Genomic DNA, 26736 nt, shown 5'->3' on the forward strand with positions numbered 1-26736 from the left:
TGTCTATTAAAAACAGATCCTTTTCAATATTTAAACGATCTAACAACAAATTATTTAAACACACATGATTATAAGATGTAGGTATACTGTACTTACTGACATAAATTATCGTTCTTGAACATATTTGCGGTAAGGGGAGCAGAGCTCTCCCCCAGGCCAATCAGAATGCAGATGAATGCAGTTGCAGTTGAGTGACCTGTGTTGTGGCTGTCTACAGGGAATGCACATATGTAGCTGTCTCACAGCCCAATCCAGACGTCAATTGAAGACAGGTTTTCATGCAAATAGAGCAGTAAGTGCAGAGAAATGCTCACTCTCTAAAAATGGCATTTATAAAATAGTAAGATTAAATCCAACCTCACCAGTAGATAGGATTTATCAATAAATAAATAAAGCTTCTCCTCTCTGATATGGAATTACCCCCCAAAAAGTATAAGGGAATACCCAATGCTAACCAATGAGAGGGGCAGACCTCACAGTAGTGAAAAATGTAATAGACTGTTTGATACTACTAGGACATACAAACTACCACAGTACATGTCTTACCTTTTACTTACATAGCATGATGCCCCTAGGACTACCTAGGGCCTACCTTAGGGGTTACTGATATGTAATAAAATTGGAGTTTAAGGCTTGGCAAGTAGTTTTAAATGCCAAGTCGAAGTGGCAGTACACTGCAGCACAGGCACTGCAGTAGCAGGCTTCAGACAGGTTTGAAATGCTATTTCTTTGGGCGGCACAATCAGTCCCTGGGTATATGGTATACCACTCTACAAGGGGCTTTCAAGTAAATTAAATCTGTCAGTCAGGTATACTCCAATTATACACATGATTAGGGAAGAAGCACGTGCACTTCAGCACTGATTAGTAGCGATAAAGTGATCAGAGTCCTAAGGCCAACAAAAAGATACAGCAAAATGCGCAGGTGAAAAGCAATAAGGTGGGGTTGGGACCACCTTAAGAATGCAAGGTCTAACAAAAACGAACTAAGGATAACATGAGGGGGGGCGTGGCTTGGACGCCGATGGCGATGGTCGCCTGAGAGCTCGGCTCCGGGACTGAGCCCGGGATTATCCTGTAAATCGGAGGCCGTGGGGCACCCTAATCCCCGCAAACCGTTGATCGAACCGATTGGGACCTGCCGAAGCACCTGGCGCAACTTGAACATGAGTTGATCCGACGGAAAATCGAAGTTTGTGGATCCGCGGAGTGCGCCCCAACATGGCGCCCGGACCTCTTTGTCCCCTTGGTCGGGACCATTAGACTGGAGGAGCATCGCTAGCTACAGCGCACCCTCCACCCTTTCATCTCCCTGTGATATGATGGTCCGGGTATCGATCTGATTGGACTCTGGCAACGGGGATCGCTCCTAGATGGTCGGATGCCCTCACTATAGTGGACCTCGACCCACGGACGCCTGGCGGCCCTAGCCACGGTGCCGACCCCCCGAGCCGCACTTGGCTGCATCTCCCCGATCGACTGACTTCCATGGGCAGCACGGCCCCTTGGCGCCACAAAGTCTCCGGTGGTGTTGGTGACCCTCGCTCCAGGTCCTCATCAGCCAAACGGGCCTGCCGGACCTGGCACCGATTGTCTCCGCCTCCTCCTCAGTGCCCTCCGACGACGTGGTGGTGGCGCGGCCCGAAGCTGTGGAGGTCCAATAGGCCCTGGAGACGGAGATCGCCGGCCCTCGGCCCGAAGACCACCAACCGGGAGAGACATAGCCGACGCCCGCACTCGGTGGCGCCTCTACCTGACTCCCCACCGTGTGATTCATGCGACATGGGGAAACGGAGGGGAGCCAAGGGGACTACCGCAGCCGCCTCAGACTCGGAGGCCCCGGACAAAGAGGAACGTGGAGACCCGGAGAGTTCTGGTGGCGCACCATTGCAGCAACAATTTGACCGTGTCTTGGAGGCGATCGCGACCACACGCTCGGCCCTCCAGCAGGACATTGCCCAGGTGGCGACGAGTCTGGGCCTCCTTAGAGCGGATCACGGCAAGCTCTCGGATAGGGTCAAGGAAGTGGAGGGCTCGATAAAAACCTTGGAGCCAGCACAGTGAACCCTGGCCGCGACAATGAAGGATGCCCTATCCCGGATTGATGCCCTGGAGCAGCGAGCGGAAGACGCGGAAGGCCGTAACAGGCGAAACAACATTCGAGTGGTGGGCCTGCCGGAGAAGATTGAAGATGGCGACATGGTGGCCTACTTGGAAGCCTGGCTCCGAGACACGGTGGCCCCGGAGGGTCTATCCTCCTTCTACACCCTGGAGCGAGCACATAGAGTCCCAGCGAGGCCACCGCAACGGGGCCGTGCCCCGCGACCGGTGGTGGCACGGTTATTGCACTTTCGGGACAGAGACCTCATCCTTAATGCCGCCAGACATAATGGCCCCTTCAAGGTGGCGAACAGCCAGGTGAACATCTTCCCGGACTACACCTATGAGACCCAACGCAGGCGGTTCTCATTCCTGGCGGTCAAGCGCGAGCTCCGGAGCGAGGGCATCCAATACTCGCTCCTGTTTCCTGCAAGGCTCCGCATAATTGTCGATAACAAGACTCAATTCTTTGATTCCCCGGAGGATGTCTGTAACTGGCTCGAACTCTATAGAGCCGGAAAAGATGGCTTTGGCTCCTCAACTCAGCTAGCAGTGGAGCCTGGACAGCGACGGCGGTCCAAAAGGATTCGGAGTCGCCGTGGCCGGTCAGGTGGACCCTCGACTGCGGAGACGTCGACGGAGCGGAAGGGAGTGTTGGAGGTGTTGTCTGCGCTGTCTGGCTCACGGGACGGTACCATTGAAGAGGAAGCGGACCCTGGTGACGAGGGGGTGCCAACAGACTCGGAGGAATCGGTGACCGATAGCGTCCACAGGCCGGTGATCACACTGAAATCGGTTGAGGACCTTCTGGATGGACAGGGTTGACGGGGTGAGCTGCATCCATTTGGGTGGGGGCCCGCAGCGGGGGTGGCGGGGGCCGGTGATTGATCATGAATCCCGGGGAAGTGGGGGTGGGGTGCCATGCTCGTGCCCTGAGGGTTTCTTTTACTGTTTTGGGCTTGCTTTAGTCCTGGTAGCCCGAGCATCGAGGTCCCACTGCCAACGCCCAGCCCGCACCTGGCCCTTAAGGCCTTCCTACGGTGGCGACCGCAGGATTAGTCGGGGATAGGGGGTTTTCTGGGGGTATGGTTTGGATGGGAACTAGATGGTGTTATTTGGGTCCTGTTCTGGGGAGGGTGGGCAGGGGTTTGGGTCGAATCGGGGTTGTTGAGTTTTGGTTGGGGAAAATGGCCGCCATCAGTGCTGGGTCGATTGTTGCTCTTTCTTTGTTGGGACCCCGATGGGGAGACTTTGCACGAACAATGTGGGACAATGGCTGATGTTGCTAATGTGAAATGTATTACTTGGAACGTGCGGGGGCTTCACACCATGTCTAGGCGTCACAAAGTCCACGCTTATTTAGTGCGTAGAGGGGTACAAATAGCGCTGCTGCAGGAGACCCATCTGAACAAGGCGGAAGGGGCGGCGCTACAGCGTAGGTGGAGAGGGCAGGTCTTTTGCACTTCGTACTCCGCGTATGCTAGGGGGGCGCTAATTTGGATCAGAGCTGGGGTTCCCTTCCAGGTCACGAAATCAGTGGTGGATCCGGAGGGGCACTACGTGGCCATTTCGGGCACTCTGGGGGGGAGGGACCTAAACGTTTGCTGTGTTTACGCACCCAATGTGGACCAGCTTGCCTTCCTTTCCAGGTTATCGGGCTCGTTGGCCCACTTCTTGTCCGGGCCCCTCCTGATCGGTGGGGATTTCAATTCAGTAGTAGATGTGGAGAATGACCGCTCACATCCCCCCCTCCCTGACTCTCCGGTTCGCCGTGTGGCTAAAGGTCGTAGGGACTGGCAGACACACTGGGGTCTGACGGATATCTGGAGGGCGCAACACCCCGACACTAGAGACTATTCCTACTTCTCAGGCCTGCACGAGTTACACGTCCGACTGGACGGATTTCTTGGCTCGACTGAATTGGTTTCAGCAGCGGTCCGGTCTGAATATTTGACCAGGACCATCTCAGATCATAACCCTCTCCTGCTGGACCTTCGCTGGTTTCCTGGGGTGCCTGCAGTGCCCACCTGGAAGTTGCGTCCCGAAATCCTAGAAGACAGTGTATTCAAAGCGGACCTAGGAGATAAGATCTCGGAATACTTCGCGTCCAACGGGGGCACTGCGAGTTCGAGGGCGCTGGAATGGGACGCTTTTAAGGTGGTGGTAAGGGGTTACTGCATCTCCAAAAAGGTAGGCATGAGGCGAGTTATCCTTGACGACTTAGATACAGCTGATCGGAAACTCCGTGAGTTGGAACTCCGCCGCCCCGGGCGCCCTGAACTCCAGGAACGCACGGCGGAGGCGAAGGAGGCGGTAGCGGCGGAGGTCGAACGGCTGTGCTGTTTCGACTACAAGGCCTATACTGTTAGGTCCCTCGCAGAGGGGGATAGATCGAGCGCATTGCTGGCATGGCTAGCTAACCCTACGCGCCAGACCTCTCTGACGACGTCCATGCGCACAGCGGACGGGACCGAAGTACACACTCAGCCTGAGATTCTGAGCTGTTACCTGCACTACTACGAACGTTTGTACCGCAGTCGTTCTGCCAGAGACCCTGACCTGCTCGATGATTATCTGCGACCCCTGGAGCTCCCAACAGTGGAGCCTGACGTAGCGAAAGCCCTGGGGTCCGACATAGAACTGGGGGAGATTCGCAGCGCCATTCAAAAGATGGCAAGGAATAAGACCCCGGGCCTGGACGGCCTTCCTGTTGAATTTTATGCAGCTTATGCTGATCTCTTAGCACCAAGGTTGCTGATAGTGTATAGAGAGGCGAAGCGGCTTGGTCGGCTCCCCGGCTCAATGTGCGAGGCCTTAGTGGTTCCCCTCCTCAAGCCGGGAAGGGACTCGTCCGATCCGGCGTCCTACCGTCCTTTATCAATGCTGACGGTCGATTATAAAATACTGAGCAGCATCTTGCCTTCGAGGTTGCTAGGTCACATGAGCTCCCTGGTACATGAGGACCAGGCTGGATTCATCCCCAGACGAAACACGACCATGAACATCCGTAGGTTGTTCCGCTTGCTGGGAGAACCGCTCGTGGACGCCCCATGCCCGGTGGTCCTATCGGTAGATTTGGAGAAGGCTTTTGACAGCCTGGAATGGGACTACCTGCGCACTGTGTTACTGCGATTCGGCCTCGGCGAGGGTTTCGTCAGATGGACCACGGTCCTATATGCCTCGGCATCGGCCAGGGTTCGGGCAGGCCCGCTGATCTCCTCACAATACCCGGTGGAGAGAGGCACGAGACAGGGTTGTTCATTATCCCTGCTTCTCTTTGCGTTAGCGGTGGAGCCACTGGCGCTGCTACTCCGATCGGGAGTCCATTATAATGGCTTGTGGACACCTTCGGGCCCACACTACATCTCGCTGTACGCCGATGACCTGTTGCTCTTCCTTGAGGACCCGGTTGCTGCCCTGAATGGAGCTGCGACGGCGCTCAGGGCGTTTGGGGAGGTCTCGGGCCTTCGGGTGAATTGGGCTAAGACCTGTCTTTTCCCGGTTCGCAAGGGCACACCTAGCCCTGATATCAGTAGAGAGATTAGGTGGGAACCTGACTGCTTTAAGTACCTGGGGGTGTACGTCTACCATGAACCATCTGATCTCCTGGATGGGAACATAGCTCACAGCACTCGAGCGCTGCGGGGTAGCATGGACTTCTGGGCTGCTCTACCGCTCTCGGTGGCAGGGCGGATCGCTTTGCTCAAAATGGTGGCGCTCCCCCGGTTGCTGTATTATTTCCGGGCGCTACCAATCTGGGTCCCAACGGCCACATTTCAACTGTTACGGTCAATGGTGGTCGGATTCCTCTGGGGTTCGGGCCGCCGAAGAGTGGCCCTCAAGACCCTGATGAGGCCGAAAGCTGAGGGTGGGCTTGCGGTGCCAGACTTTGAAAAGTACTACTTGGCGGCGCAGCTACAGACCCTCACCCAGGAGGTCGCCAGGGAATTCCGAGGCCCGGAGGACAGAAGAGGCACGGGGATAGCCAGGCATGTTCTCTCCTTCATAGCGCTGCAACAGCGTTTGGCCTTGCAGGACTTGACGCTTGAGGAGAAGACCATTCGCCTGTGTTGGAACCGAGTCCACGCCCGGGGCCAGTTGCGAACACCGTATGCACCCGAAATACCTTTGGGTATGCTGACGGCCCTGCCTCATGGCGGTGATTGGTCACGATTAGCGGACTGGGAGGACGCGGGCCTACAATTGGTGGGTGACCTCTACGAGGACGGGGCGCTTTTGCCCTTTCAGGAGCTCATTGATCGCTTCGAGGTTCCTCGCGGCAACTTTCTATTGCACTCGGCCCTGGTCCGAGCGATCCAGGCGCACTGGAAGCACGGGAAGGAGGAACCTCCTACGTCACCGGTGTGCCAATACGTCATGATGTCTGCGGGTACGGTGAAGGCGGTCACTTGCCTATACGGTAGACTGCTCAATGAGGGGTTGGCCCCCCTCACTACCTTAAGAACCCGTTGGGAGGAAGACATAGGTAAGGAGATCCCAGAGACGACCTGGTCCCAACTCGTGCGGCGAGCCTGGAAGGGCACGCGCCACGCCCGCTTTCAATTGGTCCACTACTACGTACTCCATAGGGCATATTTGACCCCGGCGAAAATCCAACAGTATTTTGCCACGGGCTCCGCGGACTGCCCCAGATGCCAGGCGCCGGATGCAGACCTCCTCCACATGTTGTGGTCCTGCCCAGGATTGTCCTCCTACTGGCTGGAAGTGGGGAAGACCCTGGAGGAGTTAACGGGGAGATCCTTATCGGTTGATGCGGCAGTGGGACTCCTACACTGGTTTCCACATACCCCCAAAAACAAAATTACTAGTAAATTCATTGATTTGGGGCTTCTCCTTGCTAAACGAGAGGTGACCAGGAACTGGAAGGCACGGGTTGGTCCGACGGGGGCCCGATGGCACAGCGAACTCTTGAAATGGGCGGCGGGAGAAAGCACGCTGAGGTACCAGTTAGCTAGGAGACAACACAACGAGAAGGCGCAGGAGGCAGCGCTAGAATGGGAGACATTAGTGCAGGCCCTCAGGGATTATTGCGCCCCCAGCGATTCCGAAAGTGAGGAAGCAGCTCGCCCCGAGTCCCGATAGGCGATTGCACTTTACAGGTCTGTTGCTTTCCTCGTGGGTCCTCTCACAGATCCTATTACGGTTGTTGCCGTGCACTGGTGGCGGGGTTGGGCAGGGGTTAATTTGGTGCATAGTGTTTTGAGGGAGGGGTTTTTCTTTTGGTTTTGTAGGATTGTTTAGAAAAGCAGATGACGGACAGTGGATCATCCGGACCAGCTTCGACTCCCTGTTGAGTCCCCATTGGATATCGCCGCCCGACCATTGGATTGTGGGCTGAATGGCTGTGTAAGGGTTCATCCTGCTGGGGGACGGAGGGTTGTATTCCACTGATTTTGATTGATCTATAATGCTGGTCAGATATGTAACAATTTACTAATTCCTGCAATAAAAATATATTTAAAAAAAAAAAAAGATAAGGATAACATGAGTAAAACATCAGGTTTCTCTACAGCATTTGGTGGGACAAGTGGGCCTTCTTTTATCTTCCATAAATGCAATCTTTCCCGGACCCCTTTATTATATAGCTCTTCAAGGAAAAAATATAAAGCACTTACAAAGGAGCCTCAAATACTCAAAGATGGTAGACTTCTGTAATATGGGCCATATACTAAAAGCAGCACGAAAACAGAGTGCAATAGGGTCCAAAAAACTTGAGTGACCCATGGGAGTATGCATGCAAGCCTATGGTATTCCAAACTAGAGATATACGCATGCAATTTTTGTTTTTAGGAGAGAATGTGCCTGCTGAAAAATACATTATTTTTAAAAAGTGCATTGCAGAATATCAGGAATTTGCTGTGGGACACCTTGAAAACTTGCATACAGATTATGTGCACATGCTTTACAGTCAGTTGTTGTGGCCGAGTGGTTAAGGCGATGGACTAGAAATCCATTGGGGTCTCCCCACGCATGTTCGAATCCTGCCGACAACAAGAATATTTTTAACATCGGCTACAATTTCAGAAGATAACCTTTAGTATTTCTTCCATGTCAGTTTTATAAATAGGTGGCTTATTTTGGTGTCACTATTGCCATATCACATATTTATTATCGCTCCCCCTTTCATATCTTTGCTATAACTCTCGTCCTTCATTAGCGCTGGTGCAAACGCTTCAAATTTTTATACCCTGGCTCTCTCGGTCATACCTGTGCATGCACTTGAAACTTACTTTACCAATAAAAGAAGCAAATAGAGAAATAAAATAAAAGTGCTAGCTGGATTAGGCAAACACACTTCATAAAACTGCATTTTCTTTTCTATTCTCCCCGTGTTACAAGCTTAACTGCTCCCTGTGTAATTTCTCTTAACCTGCTGTCCCTGGAAGAGAATTTCATCTACAAGCTCTTTCTGTGTTTTTTCCTAGTCTTTTCTTTCCCTTTTCTTAGATTTGAACTGTTGCTTTACGTGCTCTATTTATGCGCCATTAATCTCATTTGAGCTCCTTGTACCTGCTGCTGTTTTCTCCACACCTCATACTGGCTTTTCCCTCTTTCTCTCTTTCTCTGCGGTTGGTGGCTACTTTCCAAAGCGTCTGATGCCCCAATGTTCCTTCGTCTTGTTGTCAGACGTGAATTTGAAAAGCAACAAAATTAACAAGCCTTTACCACTCACACATGGCAGGAGTTTATACTTTAATTCAATGAGCTAAGAAAAGTGTGTTGCGGGGCCCCTACGAGCCATGGTGCTTGCTTCATCATAATTAGGCATGCTGTCATTAGCCACAGCTCTGATTATGGGTCACTGAGGTCAGTTTCAATAATTCCTCAAAAACCTAACCATGCAGTCCCCCCTAACTGTGTAGTTATCTTGCTTTACTGCTGTTTGTGTGATTAGCTGGGAGGAGCTCACGGCAGCATCCTCCCAATAAAAGAGTAGATGGACCGTTCCTTAACTCTTTCTTGCTTCACATACAGATGGCTTGAGGAGGTACAGGGCAGATGCAGGTCTAATAAACAGAATAGAATATCTGCGCCAGGTGTGTTTCTCTGCATTGGTGTCCCATCACAGGCCCACCAGTGTATGTGTGATCTTTGACTCCTGCCAGTTCACAAGCAGGCGGCCAGGAAACGGTTTCAGCCTATCAACCACTGAGGAGATAAAGCCTTTGTATAAGGAATGAGGAAGCAATGAACACATTCAGCCTATCACATGAGTAGCCCTGAGTGTTCCGAATTATAATTTCTTCATGTCACTGTACGTTATTGAGCCCAAGTAGCTCGCCGTGATCGTATAGTGGTTAGTACTCTGCGTTGTGGCCGCAGCAACCTCGGTTCGAATCTGAGTCACGGCATTGTGGTTGCCAATCTCACGGCAGTTGGGTTTTTCCTTTACAGAATTCCCCAATGCACCAGTTGTTTTTGTAAAATGTCTATTAAAAACAGATCCTTTTCAATATTTAAATGATCTAACGACAAATTATTTAAACACACATGATTATAAGATGTAGGTATACTGTACTTACTGACATACTGAACATATTTGCGGTAAGGGGAGCGGAGCTCTCCCCCAGGCCAATCAGAATGCAGATGAATGCAGTTGCAGTTGAGTGACCTGTGTTGTGGCTGTCTACAGGGAATGCACATATGTAGCTGTCTCGCAGCCCAATCCAGACGTCAATTGAAGACAGGATTTCATGCAAATAGAGCAGTAAGTGCAGAGAAATGCTCACTCTCTAAAAATGGCATTTATACAATAGTAAGATTAAATCCAACCTCACCAGTAGATAGGATTTATCAATAAATAAATAAAGCTTCTCCTCTCTGATATGGAATTACCCCCCAAAAAGTATAAGGGAATACCCAATGCTAACCAATGAGAGGGGCAGACCTCACAGTAGTGAAAAATGTAATAGACTGTTTGATACTACTAGGACATACAAACTACCACTTTACAAGGGGCTTTCAAGTAAATTAAATCTGTCGGTCAGGTATACTCCAATTATAAAACACACAAAAGAGCAGACCAGGTCTAGGGGGGTGTGTACTAACAACGGTGACCGTGTGGCACTGTGGCGAATGCGTGAAAACATGCTGTTAGAGACAAGGAACTATTGTGACAGAAAGCTAAGAAAATTCCCATCAGACCACCCATGTGGTGGAGTTTGCGTCCTGTGGGGATTGCTAGTCTTGCCTTCCCAAGTCCGACCTTATAGTGCCGGTACGAATGGATATCAAGAGTATAGCCATGATGTGCATCCTACCCTGAGAACGCTGTGAGGGTCGAGGAAGATGGCGGCCGGCTGACGGCGGTCGTGAGAGCTCCCTCCTGACTGGGGAAGTCTGGTCACTCGGTTTAATGTATCGCCGCCCGTTTTGGAAGTTTATGCGGTAAGCGAGCAGTGTGCAGCTTTCCCCCTTACTTTCGTGCAGTAAACTAAAAAGGGGGTGTCTACTTTCTTTCTTACGGAGGATCTCTCCGGGGGAAACGGTGCTGCAGAGCCGGAGCCGGAGGCATTAGGACCCGGCGGGATACCTTCGTGATTGATGGGCGTTGACGTGGAGGCTGGAGGTGGAGGCAGAAGGGACGATTGTGATCTGCACGGACGAGGCAAGAAAGGTGGTTTCTACGCGGCGAGCAGGTTTGGCTTCTTGTGGAGGAGATTACGAGGGGCTGCTGCTAGAGTTTATCCTAGAGGCCACACATCGATTGCGGTGAGCGGATATGGTGGTTGGGGGGCGGAGGAGAAGCTGGTTAATGAGTGTAGTGAGTGTGGTATATTTACATCAAAGGCACAGGCACAGCAGGGATTAAGAACGAATGACTCTGGGACACGGAGGGGGAGATTGGCCTCTTATAAACTTATAGAACCTAAGGGAATGGACTCAGGTACTGGCTCAAAGTCCCAGGTCCCTTTGGATATAACGGAGAGAGCTTGTCTGCAGCAACAGGCCTGTAAGATAATAAGCCCTAATCTTGATTTAAATACAAGCGATCTTTTGCAAGCTGCTGCCCCTCCGGTAGTAAGAAGTAGATACCTCCTCCGTTCTTTGCCGGACAGAGAACTCTCATATCCCTCCTTTAAACGAGATCGTGGGCCAGTTCCTCTTACCCCATTACAGAAAAAAGAAAAGAGAGAAAGGAATAAGAACGTAGAGGGGAAAAAGCAAAAAAAAAAGACATTCGCAGCCTCAAAACAAGCCCCCTCCTTAACGTCATATTTCAAAATTATGGAAAAAACAGCATCCAGTCTAGAACCTTCCACCACTGAGCAACTTTCAACCCCCGTGGCTTCACAAAACTTGCATGAAGTGGCCTTGCAAAATAGATATACACCCTTATTGATAGACCCAGAAATGGAGGTAACAGAGGATGTATCCGAGGACGTCCCAAGTGGTGATTTACACAGAGATGACGCACAACCTGTGGTTTCCATAATTAACAATACAGGCCCTGAGCTAGCTGGCTCTCCCACTGGAAATGATTTATGTGAGGATAAACATCATAAAGCAGGAGGTGAAAGTATAGAGCACTTGTTTAGATCTCTACAGGATGATCTTTTGGCAAAACTTTTACCTAAATTTGAAATCTCTGAAGGTAACCAAAAGGAAATCGCCCAGAAATGCTCTATCCTGGAAGGAAAATTGGATGATGTATGCACAAGAACAGCTGCATTAGAGGGAGAGGTCGCTGTGCTTTCAAGGGCCTCACAAGCGCAGTCCAACGCAATATCTGACCTGAGAGCCAAAAATCAGACCCTCCAACAGGATATGGAAAGATTGGAAATCCACGCAAGACGCAATAATTTGAAATTTTTGAGAATACCAGAGGAGTCTGAGAATGGTGATGTTAAAACCATGATTTGCAAGCTCCTGAGAGAAGGTATCTTAAAAGACAGACCAGATATTGACTTAGAACGCGAAATTCAGAGAGCCCATAGAGATCCCTTTCGTAGACATTCTGATAGAAATACCCCAAGAAAAATTTTGGTTAATTTCCTATCTTATTCTGTGAAAGAATTAATACTAAGTAGGGCTCTGAGGGATTCTTCACTCCAGATAGGGTCCTCAAAGTATTTGATTCGTTCTGATGTGGGTAGAGTGACGGCCCAAAGACAGTGGGAGTTAGGATCCAGAATGCAGGAATTGAGAGGTCTGGGTGCTCAGGTGATGATGAGATTTCCTGCCTCCCTACGAGTGGTATGGAATAACAAGACTTATAATTTCACATTCCCCCACGAAGTAGATGACTTTGTAGTAAGTTTGAAAGAGGCTCAGAAAGTATGAGAATAACGGTATGCTTAAACATGAGACTTTAGTGGACTACTTTTGTAGAAAATATCATCATAAATAGTTATATTAAAGTTTTAGTCTTGGAATATAAGGGGGGGATGAAGGAGAAATAAGACAAAAAGAGATACTTTAAAAAAAAAAAAAAAGGGAGAGAGAAGGAAGAGAAAAGGAAAAGAAAGTGAAAAAAAAAAAATTGTAAGGCACAATAAAGAAGGGGGGAGAGGGAGAAAGGGAAAAAAAAAGAGAGAAGGAAAGAAAAAAAAAAAAAGAAAAAAAAGTGATGTTTTTTTTTTCTTGGTGTGATTAGTTGGGTGAAGGTACATACAATTGTATAGTACGCATAGATTGGACCAGATCTCCAGTTGGGGGGAGGGGCCTCAAATGGCGATATCTTCGCCAAAGGTAATATGGGAAGGTTCCTCATGGGGGGAGGAGGGTGGGGAGGGTAGGGAGGGAGCGCTTAAAAAAAAAAAATCCTCATATAGCTAGAAACTACGAGAGCACTAAGAGTCAATATGCAATTAAGATCCACTTCCCCTTAGGGGATAATCAAGGAATATGGAGAATAAATTAAAAATAATCAGCTGGAATGTCAATGGACTGAGGGAAAGCAGAAAAATCGGTAGAATTTGTGAATTCCTAAATAAGTCTGGCGCCCACATTCTTCTATTAGAAGAAACCCACCTTAATTCACAGGAGTGTAGATTGGCTTTTAAAAATCAAAAATGGATACAGGATATCTTATGCTCCCAGCAGTGCAATAATACTAGAGGTGTGATGATAATTATCAGAATTAATAGCGGAATAAGGGTTGAGAAATATGAAACGGATAATACAGGCAGATGGCTGACCGCATCATTGTTAGTGAAAAACATAAAAATAACATGTACTGTATATTATGGCCCAAACCTAGATGCACCAGAGGCCTTGGTGAGTCTGAAAACTAGTCTTATCGAGCTGAATGCCCCCATTATATTAGGTGGCGATTTTAATTTGGTATTCGATCCTATATTGGATCGTACTTCTAAGGCACCTGTACCTCCACTACTTAGATCTAAAAGGGAGCTTGGAAACATAATAAAGGACTTCAATTTGATAGATGTTTGGAGGACCAAGAATCGGAATAACAGAGATTATTCATTTTATAGCCACAAACATAAACACCACTCACGAATTGACTTCTTTCTTATTGATCAAAGTCTTCTTTCAGAGACCCTTTCCACTGCTTATATTCCGGCAATATTATCAGATCATTCCTTAGTGGAGCTAGTGATTAAGCTCCCACAGAATTTACAAGTTAGGAGATGGACCTTAGATAGATCCTTATTATCACAAGAGAATCTAAAGCTTGAACTATCGAATCATATGACAGAATATTTTGAACTAAATAAGAGCACTGTATCGGAGCAAACATTATGGGATGCTTTCAAGCCTTTCTTAAGAGGTATATTTACATCTGAAATGATAAAAAGAAATAAAATTAGAAAAAAGGAAAATGAAGACTTTTTATCTCTTATAAAGCAAAAAGAGCAAGATTTACAGAAAGCTTGCTTAGAACAACGGATCGATGTAACATCCATTCAAAAAGAGTTAGAGAACCTAAAAATTAAATACCGGGCCAACCTAGATAAAATTATTTAATCAAGGTGGGATACGAGTAGACTTCAGAATTTTTTATATGGGGAGAAATGTGGGCGAATACTAGCTTGGAAAGCCAGAGCAGATCGTGTTAGGAATCAGATATCCGGTTTGAGAATACAGAGCTCTGGCGATATATCATCAGATAGCGGTGAGATCTTGAGAGAAGTTCAAACCTACATGCAAAATTTATATATGGGGAGCAATGACAAAATATGTTTGGAAGAGGTAGATCAATGGTTGGAGGGAGTAAGTGTACCACACCTAACAGAGACGGATAGCTCTTTTTTAAGCTCACCAATTAAAGAGGGAGAGGTACACGATCAAATTAAGAGGATGGCCAGTGGTAAGGCTGCAGGCCCAGATGGGCTCCCAGCCGAAATATACCAAATAGGGGCGGAAATCTTATGTCCCATTTTAACAGCCCTTTTCAATCGAATACACTTAGAAGGAGATCCTATACCCCCGACATGGTCAGAGGCCACAGTAACTCTGGTTTTGAAACCTAATAAAGACCCCTCACTGGTTGAGTCGTTTAGGCCAATCTCGCTGCTGAACGTGGACTATAAAATCTTTGCAGGGGTGTTGGCAGCGAGATTGGCCAAAATTATTAAGACTATTGTTCATGAGGACCAGAGGGGCTTTATGCCGGGCAGGCAATTAAATGAGTTGACCTTTCAGGCTATCGCGGCAATTGATTTTGCTTTAGTGGAGGAGGTCCCATTAAGTATAGTAGCCATCGATGCCGCTAAGGCCTTCGACCAAGTAAGTTGGATGTACTTATGGGAATCCCTGTCAAAGTTTGGCATACCGACTAACTTTATAACATCAATAAAAGCGTTATATTGCCAACCCAGAGCTAAATTCTTAGTAAATAACATGCTTACAGATTGGGTTAAAATTACACGTGGTACTAGGCAGGGTTGTCCCCTATCCCCCTTATTATTTAATCTATACTTGGAGCCCTTCGTTATCAAATTACGATCAGATAATCTAATCGAACCTTTTCGCCTGAATGAGCTAAATTTGAAATTTGCCCTATATGCTGATGATCTCCTAATGTTTACATCTAACCCTGAAACGTCAATCCCTCAATTATTTCAACAAGCAGAAGCATTTGGAGAAGTTTCTGGGTACAAAGTAAATAAAGAAAAAACAGAGGTCATGCAATGGAACCAGGAGGTTAGGTTTCCTGGGGTAAAGACCCGTATGAGATACCTGGGTATCCAGCTTGTGCAAAATATTACGGACATACCTAAAGTTAATTTGGAGAGGGTACTTAAAGATATTAACACACTTTTACACCGATGGTCGGGATTGGCGTTAAACATCTTTGGTAGAATTAATCTGTTGAAGATGATCATCCTACCAAAGATCACCTTCCTTTTCAATTCAATACCTCTTTCATTTAGCCCCAAAGATATTGCCAAAATACAGGGACGGATAGGGTCCTTTATTTGGAATTCCAAAGCGCCCAGAATCTCTATGAAAAAACTTAGAAGAAAGATTAAAACAGGTGGGTTAGCTATGCCAGACATTCTCCACTACTGTCAAGCTTTTCACTTTAAAAACTTTAGGTCAATGGCCGATAAAGCCGACTCATCCTGTTTGGGTCAATTATTCCAAGCTTTGTTACACAATATTCCTCAAGGTAAAGAATATTTTTTATTTAAGTTCGGAGACCCGAAGTTCTACAAGAAGGTCAGATTAAAAATCTTGGGAACAGCTTTGCGAAATTGGGTATTTTTCAGGAAAAAACTGGATATTTCTTACTACACTCCCCTTGCCCCCATATGGGATTCCCCTGGAACACCGGAATGCCTCAGAGATCAATTATCAATTCCTCTCAGAACAGCGGGCATTGGACATTGGCAAGACCTCATCGTAGACTCTAGACTAATGGAGTGGGATTCATTATCCAGATTAACAAGTAGAACCCTTACTAGATTCAAATTTTATCAATTATCCAACTGGTGTAGTACTATAACTTGGAATCTCGCATCTAATCCTAAATTTGATCTAGTAAAGAGAAAAGGGAGCTGGAAAAAAGAAGTTGCCTTTTGGTACGACGCACTAAATGAAAAAGATCAAGTCACGGAACCTGAACTTAACAAATTATGGGGAGAAGAAATAACTCTACAACATGGCGAACTACAAGGTCTTTGGGGAGATTCTTTTAAACTGTTGCATACGGTTGTTAAATCTGCCCCCTTAAAGCGAAACCATCTGTTTACATTATATAGAGCGTATTTTTCACCCAAGAAGCTGTCTAAGTTTACAAATATGGATTACTCTTGTTTGCGCTGTAAACTTTCCAAGGCAGATGACATACATATGTTCGCTGAGTGCCCTAAATTATCTCTCTTTTGGTCCAAAATAGAGGAATTTATAATAGAAGTGTGTAATATACGGTTTAAAATTACTCCGATGACCATTTTTTTTGGGTTAGAGCTTGGTTCTCCGCTTAACGAGATGAGGACTAAATTTATATTTTATGCAATGATTATAGCTAGACGAGAAATCTGTAAGCTTTGGAAGTCAGAGATCATTCCTACCTTTGCAGATTTTTTAAGCTATATTGTATATATTAGTGAAGCTGATCTTGCATGTGATAATTCTTGCCTTGACAAAACCTGGGCGGCCCTGGTGGCTTGGCGGAACCGATGATATATATTCCAATGATTTCACCTGGGTCCTGTGGACGCTTGGTATCCTACCCAACAGAGGGCCGTATCGACTATAGGGTAGGGAGTGGACCTAGCTCACAGTGGAGACTGGAGGGGTATCCGACCTTCTCTCCCAATCTGGAGCCAAGACGGTAGCTTTAGTCCAGTTGGTCGGAACATCGCATTGAGGAGAGGAGGAGATACCCTTTCTAGAATACCCACTTCTGGTATATGAGGAATAAAAAAAAAAAAAAAAAAAAAAAATCAGTCCCTGGGTATATGGTATACCACTCTACAAGGGGCTTTCAAGTAAATTAAATCTGTCAGTCAGGTATACTCCAATTATACACATGATTAGGGAAGAAGCACGTGCACTTCAGCACTGATTAGTAGCGATAAAGTGATCAGAGTCCTAAGGCCAACAAAAAGATACAGCAAAATGCGGAGGTGAAAAGCAATAAGGTGGGTTGGGACCACCTTAAGAATGCAAGGTCTAACAAAAACGAACTAAGGATAACATGAGTAAAACATCAGGTTTCTCTACAGCATTTGGTGAGACAAGTGGGCCTTCTTTTATCTTCCATAAATGCAATCTTTCCCGGACCCCTTTATTATATAGCTCTTCAAGGAAAAAATATAAAGCACTTAAAAAGGAGCCTCAAATACTCAAAGATGGTAGACTTCTGTAATATGGGCCATATACTAAAAGCAGCACGAAAACAGAGTGCAATAGGGTCCAAAAAACTTGAGTGACCCATGGGAGTATGCATGCAAGCCTATGGTATTCCAAACTAGAGATATACGCATGCAATTATTGTTTTTAGGAGAGAATGTGCCTGCTGAAAAATACATTATTTTTAAAAAGTGCATTGCAGAATATCAGGAATTTGCTGTGGGACACCTTGAAAACTTGCATACAGCTTATGTGCACATGCCTTACAGTCAGTTGTTGTGGCCGAGTGGTTAAGGCGATGGATTAGAAATCCATTGGGGTCTCCCCGCGCAGGTTCGAATCCTGCCGACAACAAGAATCTTTTTAACATCAGCTACAATTTCAGAAGATAACCTTTAGTATTTCTTCCATGTCAGTTTTATAAATAGGTGGCTTATTTTGGTGTCACTATTGCCATATCACATATTTATTATCGCTCCCCCTTTCATATCTTTGCTATAACTCTCGTCCTTCATTAGCGCTGGTGCAAACGCTTCAAATTATTATACCCTGGCTCTTTCGGTCATACCTGTGCATGCACTTGAAACTTACTTTACCAATAAAAGAAGCAAATAGAGAAATAAAATAAAAGTGCTAGCTGGATTAGGCAAACACACTTCATAAAACTGCATTTTCTTTTCTATTCTCCCCCGTGTTACAAGCTTAACTGCTCCCTGTGTAATTTCTCTTAACCTGCTGTTCCTGGAAGAGAATTTCATCTACAAGCTCTTTCTGTGTTTTTTTCTAGTCTTTTCTTTCCCTTTTCTTAGATTTGTAACTGTTCCTTTACGTGCTCTATTTAGGCGCCATTAATCTCATTTGAGCTCCTTGTACCTGCTGCTGTTTTCTCCACACCTCATACTGTCTTTTCCCTCTTTCTCTCTTTCTCTGCGGTTGGTGGCTACTTTCCAAAGCGTCTGATGCCCCAATGTTCCTTCGTCTTGTTGTCAGACGTGAATTTGAAAAGCAACAAAATTAACAAGCCTTTACCACTCACACATGGCAGAAGTTTATACTTTAATTCAATGAGCTAAGAAAAGTGTGTTGTGGGGCCCCTACGAGCCATGGTGCTTGCTTCATCATAATTAGGCATGCAGTCATTAGCCACAGCTCTGATTATGGGTCAGTTTCAATAATTCCTCAAAAACCTAACCATGCAGTCCCCCCTAACTGTGTAGTTATCTTGCTTTACTGCTGTTTGTGTGATTAGCTCGGAGGAGCTCACGGCAGCATCCTCCCAATAAAAGTGCAGATGGACCGTTCCTTAACTCTTTCTTGCTTCACATACAGATGGCTTGAGGAGGTACAGGGGAGATGCAGGTCTAATAAACAGAATAGAATATCTGCACCAGGTGTGTTTCTCTGCATTGGTGTCCCATCACAGGCCCACCAGTGTATGTGTGATCTTTGACTCCTGCCAGTTCACAAGCAGGCGGCCAGGAAACGGTTTCAGCCTATCAACCACTGAGGAGATAAAGCCTTTGTATAAGGAATGAGGAAGCAATGAACACATTCAACCTATCACAGGAGTAGCCCTGAGCGTTCCGAATTATAATTTCTTCATGTCACTGTACATTATTGAGCCCAAGTAGCTCACCGTGATCGTATAGTGGTTAGTACTCTGCGTTGTGGCCGTAGCAACCTCGGTTCGAATCCGAGTCACGGCATTGTGGTTGGCAATGTCACGGCAGTTGGGTTTTTCCTTTACAGAATTCCCAAATGTACCAGGTGTTTTTGTAAAATGTCTATTAAAAACAGATCCTTTTCAATATTTAAACGATCTAACGACAAATTATTTAAACACACATGATTATAAGATGTATGTATACTGTACCTACTGACATAAATTATCGTTCTTGAACATATTTGCGGTAAGGGGAGCGGAGCTCTCCCCCAGGCCAATCAGAATGCAGATGAATGCAGTTGCAGTTGAGTGACCTGTGTTGTGGCTGTCTACAGGGAATGCACATATGTAGCTGTCTCGCAGCCCAATCCAGACGTCAATTGAAGACAGGTTTTCATGCAAATAGAGCAGTAAGTGCAGAGAAATGCTCACTCTCTAAAAATGGCATTTATATAATAGTAAGATTAAATCCAACCTCACCAGTAGATAGGATTTATCAATAAATAAACAAAGCTTCTCCTCTCTGATATGGAAATACCCCCCAAAAAGTATAAGGGAATACCCAATGCTAACCTATGAGAGGGTCAGACCTCACAGTAGTGAAAAATGTAATAGACTGTTTGATACTACTAGGACATACAAACTACCACAGTACATGTCTTACCTTTTACTTACATAGCATGATGCCCCTAGGACTACCTAGGGCCTACCTTAGGGGTTACTGATATTTAATACAATTGGAGTTTAAGGCTTGGCAAGTAGTTTTAAATGCCAAGTCGAAGTGGCAGTACACTGCAGCACAGGCACTGCAGTAGCAGGCTTGAGACAGGTTTGAAATGCTATTTCTTTGGGCCGCACAATCAGTCCCTGGGTATATGGTATACCACTTTACAAGGGGCTTTCAAGTAAATTAAATCTGTCAGTCAGGTATACTCCAATTATACACATGATTAAGGAAGAAGCACGTGCACTTCAGCACTGATTAGTAGCGATAAAGTGATCAGAGTCCTAAGGCCAACAAAAAGATACAGCAAAATGCGGAGGTGAAAAGCAATAAGGTGGGGTTGGGACCACCTTAAGAATTCAAGGTCTAACAAAAACGAACTAAGGATAACATGAGGGGGGGCGTGGCTTGGACGCCGATGGCGATGGTCGCCTGAGAGCTCGGCTCCGGGACTGAGCCCGGGATTATCCTGTAAATCGGAGGCCGTGGGGCACCCTAATCCCCGCAAACCGTTGATCGAACCGATTGGGACCTGCCGAAGCACCTGGCGCAACTTGAACATGAGTTGATCCGACGGAAAATCGAAGTTTGTGGATCCGCGGAGTGCGCCCCAACATGGCGCCCGGACCTCTTTGTCCCCTTGGTCGGGACCATTAGACTGGAGGAGCATCTCTAGCTACAGCGCACCCTCCACCCTTTCATCTCCCTGTGATATGATGGTCCGGGTATCGATCTGATTGGACTCTGGCAACGGGGATCGCTCCTAGATGGTCGGATGCCCTCACTATAGTGGACCTCGACCCACGGACGCCTGGCGGCCCTAGCCACGGTGCCGACCCCCCGAGCCGCACTTGGCTGCATCTCCCCGATCGACTGACTTCCATGGGCAGCACGGCCCCTTGGCGCCACAAAGTCTCCGGTGGTGTTGGTGACCCTCGCTCCAGGTCCTCATCAGCCAAACGGGCCTGCCCGACCTGGCGCCGATTGTCTCCGCCTCCTCCTCAGTGCCCTCCGACGACGTGGTGGTGGCGCGGCCCGAAGCTGTGGAGGTCCAATAGGCCCTGGAGACGGAGATCGCCGGCCCTCGGCCCGAAGACCACCAACCGGGAGAGACATAGCCGACGCCCGCACTCGGTGGCGCCTCTACCTGACTCCCCACCGTGTGATTCCTGCGACATGGGGAAACGGAGGGGAGCCAAGGGGACTACCGCAGCCGCCTCAGACTCGGAGGCCCCGGACAAAGAGGAACGTGGAGACCCGGAGAGTTCTGGTGGCGCACCATTGCAGCAACAATTTGACCGTGTCTTGGAGGCGATCGCGACCACACGCTCGGCCCTCCAGCAGGACATTGCCCAGGTGGCGACGAGTGAGGCCTCCTTAGAGCGGATCACGGCAAGCTCTCGGATAGGGTCAAGGAAGTGGAGGGCTCGATAAAAACCTTGGAGCCAGCACAGCGAACCCTGGCCGCGACAATGAAGGATGCCCTATCCCGGATTGATGCCCTGGAGCAGCGAGCGGAAGACGCGGAAGGCCGTAACAGGCGAAACAACATTCGAGTGGTGGGCCTGCCGGAGAAGATTGAAGATGGCGACATGGTGGCCTACTTGGAAGCCTGGCTCCGAGACACGGTGGCCCCGGAGGGTCTATCCTCCTTCTACACCCTGGAGCGAGCACATAGAGTCCCAGCGAGGCCACCGCAACGGGGCCGTGCCCCGCGACCGGTGGTGGCACGGTTATTGCACTTTCGGGACAGAGACCTCATCCTTAATGCCGCCAGACATAATGGCCCCTTCAAGGTGGCGAACAGCCAGGTGAACATCTTCCCGGACTACACCTATGAGACCCAACGCAGGCGGTTCTCATTCCTGGCGGTCAAGCGCGAGCTCCGGAGCGAGGGCATCCAATACTCGCTCCTGTTTCCTGCAAGGCTCCGCATAATTGTCGATAACAAGACTCAATTCTTTGATTCCCCGGAGGATGTCTATAACTGGCTCGAACTCTATAGAGCCGGAAAAGATGGCTTTGGCTCCTCATCTCAGCTAGCAGTGGAGCCTGGACAGCGACGGCGGTCCAAAAGGATTCGGAGTCGCCGTGGCCGGTCAGGTGGACCCTCGACTGCGGAGACGTCGACGGAGCGGAAGGGAGTGTTGGAGGTGTTGTCTGCGCTGTCTGGCTCACGGGACGGTACCATTGAAGAGGAAGCGGACCCTGGTGACGAGGGGGTGCCAACAGACTCGGAGGAATCGGTGACCGATAGCGTCCACAGGCCGGTGATCACACCGAAATCGGTTGAGGACCTTCTGGATGGACAGGGTTGACGGGGTGAGCTGCATCCATTTGGGTGGGGGCCCGCAGCGGGGGTGGCGGGGGCCGGTGATTGATCATGAATCCCGGGGAAGTGGGGGTGGGGTGCCATGCTCGTGCCCTGAGGGTTTCTTTTACTGTTTTGGGCTTGCTTTAGTCCTGGTAGCCCGAGCATCGAGGGCCCACTGCCAACGCCCAGCCCGCACCTGGCCCTTAAGGCCTTCCTACGGTGGCGACCGCAGGATTAGTCGGGGATAGGGGGTTTTCTGGGGGTATGGTTTGGATGGGAACTAGATGGTGTTATTTGGGTCCTGTTCTGGGGAGGGTGGGCAGGGGTTTGGGTCGAATCGGGGTTGCTGAGTTTTGGTTGGGGAAAATGGCCGCCATCAGTGCTGGGTCGATTGTTGCTCTTTCTTTGTTGGGACCCCGATGGGGAGACTTTGCACGAACAATGTGGGACAATGGCTGATGTTGCTAATGTGAAATGTATTACTTGGAACGTGCGGGGGCTTCACACCATGTCTAGGCGTCACAAAGTCCACGCTTATTTAGTGCGTAGAGGGGTACAAATAGCGCTGCTGCAGGAGACCCATCTGAACAAGGCGGAAGGGGCGGCGCTACAGCGTAGGTGGAGAGGGCAGGTCTTTTGCACTTCGTACTCCGCGTATGCCAGGGGGGCGCTAATTTGGATCAGAGCTGGGGTTCCCTTCCAGGTCACGAAATCAGTGGTGGATCCGGAGGGGCACTACGTGGCCATTTCGGGCACTCTGGGGGGGAGGGACCTAAACGTTTGCTGTGTTTACGCGCCCAATGTGGACCAGCTTGCCTTCCTTTCCAGGTTATCGGGCTCGTTGGCCCACTTCTTCTCCGGGCCCCTCCTGATCTGTGGGGATTTCAATTCAGTAGTAGATGTGGAGAATGACCGCTCACATCCCCCCCCTCCCTGACTCTCCGGTTCGCCGTGTGGCTAAAGGTCGTAGGGACTGGCAGACACACTGGGGTCTGACGGATATCTGGAGGGTGCAACACCCCGACACTAGAGACTATTCCTACTTCTCAGGCCTGCACGAGTTACACGTCCGACTGGACGGATTTCTTGGCTCGACTGAATTGGTTTCAGCGGCGGTCCGGTCTGAATATTTGACCAGGACCATCTCAGATCATAACCCTCTCCTGCTGGACCTTCGCAGGTTTCCTGGGGCGGCCTGCAGTGCCCACCTGGAAGTTGCGTCCCGAAATCCTAGAAGACAGTGTATTCAAAGCGGACCTAGGAGATAAGATCTCGGAATACTTCGCGTCCAACGGGGGCACTGCGAGTTCGAGGGTGCCTGAATGGGACGCTTTTAAGGTGGTGGTAAGGGGTTACTGCATCTCCAAAAAGGTAGGCATGAGGCGAGTTATCCTTGACGACTTAGATACAGCTGATCGGAAACTCCGTGAGTTGGAACTCCGCCGCCCCGGGCGCCCTGAACTCCAGGAACGCACGGCGGAGGCGAAGGAGGCGGTAGCGGCGGAGGTCGAACGGCTGCGCTGTTTCGACTACAAGGCCTATACTGTTAGGTCCCTCGCAGAGGGGGATAGATCGAGCGCATTGCTGGCATGGCTAGCTAACCCTACGCGCCAGACCTCTCTGACGATGTCCATGCGCACAGCGGACGGGACCGAAGTACACACTCAGCCTGAGATTCTGAGCTGTTACCTGCACTACTACGAACGTTTGTACCGCAGTCGTTCTGCCAGAGACCCTGACCTGCTCGATGATTATCTGCGACCCCTGGAGCTCCCAACAGTGGAGCCTGACGTAGCGAAAGCCCTGGGGTCCGACATAGAACTGGGGGAGATTCGCAGCGCCATTCAAAAGATGGCGAGGAATAAGACCCCGGGCCTGGACGGCCTTCCTGTTGAATTTTATGCAGCTTATGCTGATCTCCTAGCACCAAGGTTGCTGATAGTGTATAGAGAGGCGAAGCGGCTTGGTCGGCTCCCCGGCTCAATGTGCGAGGCCTTAGTGGTTCCCCTCCTCAAGCCGGGAAGGGACTCGTCCGATCCGGCGTCCTACCGTCCTTTATCAATGCTGACGGTCGATTATAAAATACTGAGCAGCATCTTGCCTTCGAGGTTGCTAGGTCACATGAGCTCCCTGGTACATGAGGACCAGGCTGGATTCATCCCCAGACGAAACACGACCATGAACATCCGTAGGTTGTTCCGCTTGCTGGGAGAACCGCTCGTGGACGCCCCATGCCCGGTGGTCCTATCGGTAGATTTGGAGAAGGCTTTTGACAGCCTGGAATGGGACTACCTGCGCACTGTGTTACTGCGATTCGGCCTCGGCGAGGGTTTCGTCAGATGGACCACGGTCCTATATGCCTCGGCATCGGCCAGGGTTCGGGCAGGCCCGCTGATCTCCTCACAATACCCGGTGGAGAGAGGCACGAGACAGGGTTGTTCATTATCCCTGCTTCTCTTTGCGTTAGCGGTGGAGCCACTGGCGCTGCTACTCCGATCGGGAGTCCATTATAATGGCTTGTGGACACCTTCGGGCCCACACTACATCTCGCTGTACGCCGATGACCTGTTGCTCTTCCTTGAGGACCCGGTTGCTGCCCTGAATGGAGCTGCGACGGCGCTCAGGGCGTTTGGGGAGGTCTCGGGCCTTCGGGTGAATTGGGCTAAGACCTGTCTTTTCCCGGTTCGCAAGGGCACACCTAGCCCTGATATCAGTAGAGAGATTAGGTGGGAACCTGACTGCTTTAAGTACCTGGGGGTGTACGTCTACCATGAACCATCTGATCTCCTGGATGGGAACATAGCTCACAGCACTCGAGCGCTGCGGGGTAGCATGGACTTCTGGGCTGCTCTACCGCTCTCGGTGGCAGGGCGGATCGCTTTGCTCAAAATGGTGGCGCTCCCCCGGTTGCTGTATTATTTCCGGGCGCTACCAATCTGGGTCCCAACGGCCACATTTCAACTGTTACGGTCAATGGTGGTCGGATTCCTCTGGGGTTCGGGCCGCCGAAGAGTGGCCCTCAAGACCCTGATGAGGCCGAAAGCTGAGGGTGGGCTTGCGGTGCCAGACTTTGAAAAGTACTACTTGGCGGCGCAGCTACAGACCCTCACCCAGGAGGTCGCCAGGGAATTCCGAGGCCCGGAGGACAGAAGAGGCACGGGGATAGCCAGGCATGTTCTCTCCTTCATAGCGCTGCGACAGCGTTTGGCCTTGCAGGACTTGACGCTTGAGGAGAAGACCATTCGCCTGTGTTGGAACCGAGACCACGCCCGGGGCCAGTTGCGAACACCGTATGCACCCGAAATACCTTTGGGTATGCTGACGGCCCTGCCTCATGGCGGTGATTGGTCACGATTAGCGGACTGGGAGGACGCGGGCCTACAATTGGTGGGTGACCTCTACGAGGACGGGGCGCTTTTGCCCTTTCAGGAGCTCATTGATCGCTTCGAGGTTCCTCGCGGCAACTTTCTATTGCACTCGGCCCTGGTCCGAGCGATCCAGGCGCACTGGAAGCACGGGAAGGAGGAACCTCCTACGTCACCGGTGTGCCAATACGTCATGATGTCTGCGGGTACGGTGAAGGCGGTCACTTGCCTATACGGTAGACTGCTCAATGAGGGGTTGGCCCCCCTCACTACCTTAAGAACCCGTTGGGAGGAAGACATAGGTAAGGAGATCCCAGAGACGACCTGGTCCCAACTCGTGCGGCGAGCCTGGAAGGGCACGCGCCACGCCCGCTTTCAATTGGTCCACTACTACGTACTCCATAGGGCATATTTGACCCCGGCGAAAATCCAACAGTATTTTGCCACGGGCTCCGCGGACTGCCCCAGATGCCAGGCGCCGGATGCAGACCTCCTCCACATGTTGTGGTCCTGCCCGGGATTGTCCTCCTACTGGCTGGAAGTGGGGAAGACCCTGGAGGAGTTAACGGGGAGATCCTTATCGGTTGATGCGGCAGTGGGACTCCTACACTGGTTTCCACATACCCCCAAAAACAAAATTACTAGTAAATTCATTGATTTGGGGCTTCTCCTTGCTAAACGAGAGGTGACCAGGAACTGGAAGGCACGGGTTGGTCCGACGGGGGCCCGATGGCACAGCGAACTCTTGAAATGGGCGGCGGGAGAAAGCACGCTGAGGTACCAGTTAGCTAGGAGACAACACAACGAGAAGGCGCAGGAGGCAGCGCTAGAATGGGAGACATTAGTGCAGGCCCTCAGGGATTATTGCGCCCCCAGCGATTCCGAAAGTGAGGAAGCAGCTCGCCCCGAGTCCCGATAGGCGATTGCACTTTACAGGTCTGTTGCTTTCCTCGTGGGTCCTCTCACAGATCCTATTACGGTTGTTGCCGTGCACTGGTGGCGGGGTTGGGCAGGGGTTAATTTGGTGCATAGTGTTTTGAGGGAGGGGTTTTTCTTTTGGTTTTGTAGGATTGTTTAGAAAAGCAGATGACGGACAGTGGATCATCCGGACCAGCTTCGACTCCCTGTTGAGTCCCCATTGGATATCGCCGCCCGACCATTGGATTGTGGGCTGAATGGCTGTGTAAGGGTTCATCCTGCTGGGGGACGGAGGGTTGTATTCCACTGATTTTGATTGATCTATAATGCTGGTCAGATATGTAACAATTTACTAATTCCTGCA

General features: G+C 49.5%; 1 non-coding gene across 1 annotated transcript; it reads left to right on the forward strand.

The window, feature by feature from the left end:
• The first annotated feature begins 17660 nt into the window (after positions 1-17660).
• TRNAS-AGA (transfer RNA serine (anticodon AGA)) lies at positions 17661-17742 on the forward strand. The gene has a single exon. It is a non-coding gene; the product is annotated as a tRNA-Ser (tRNA).
• The last annotated feature ends 8994 nt before the right edge of the window (positions 17743-26736 follow it).

The sequence above is a fragment of the Lissotriton vulgaris genome, unplaced genomic scaffold, assembly GCF_964263255.1.
Source record: "Lissotriton vulgaris unplaced genomic scaffold, aLisVul1.2 SCAFFOLD_301, whole genome shotgun sequence".
Classification (NCBI taxonomy): Eukaryota; Metazoa; Chordata; class Amphibia; order Caudata; family Salamandridae; genus Lissotriton; species Lissotriton vulgaris.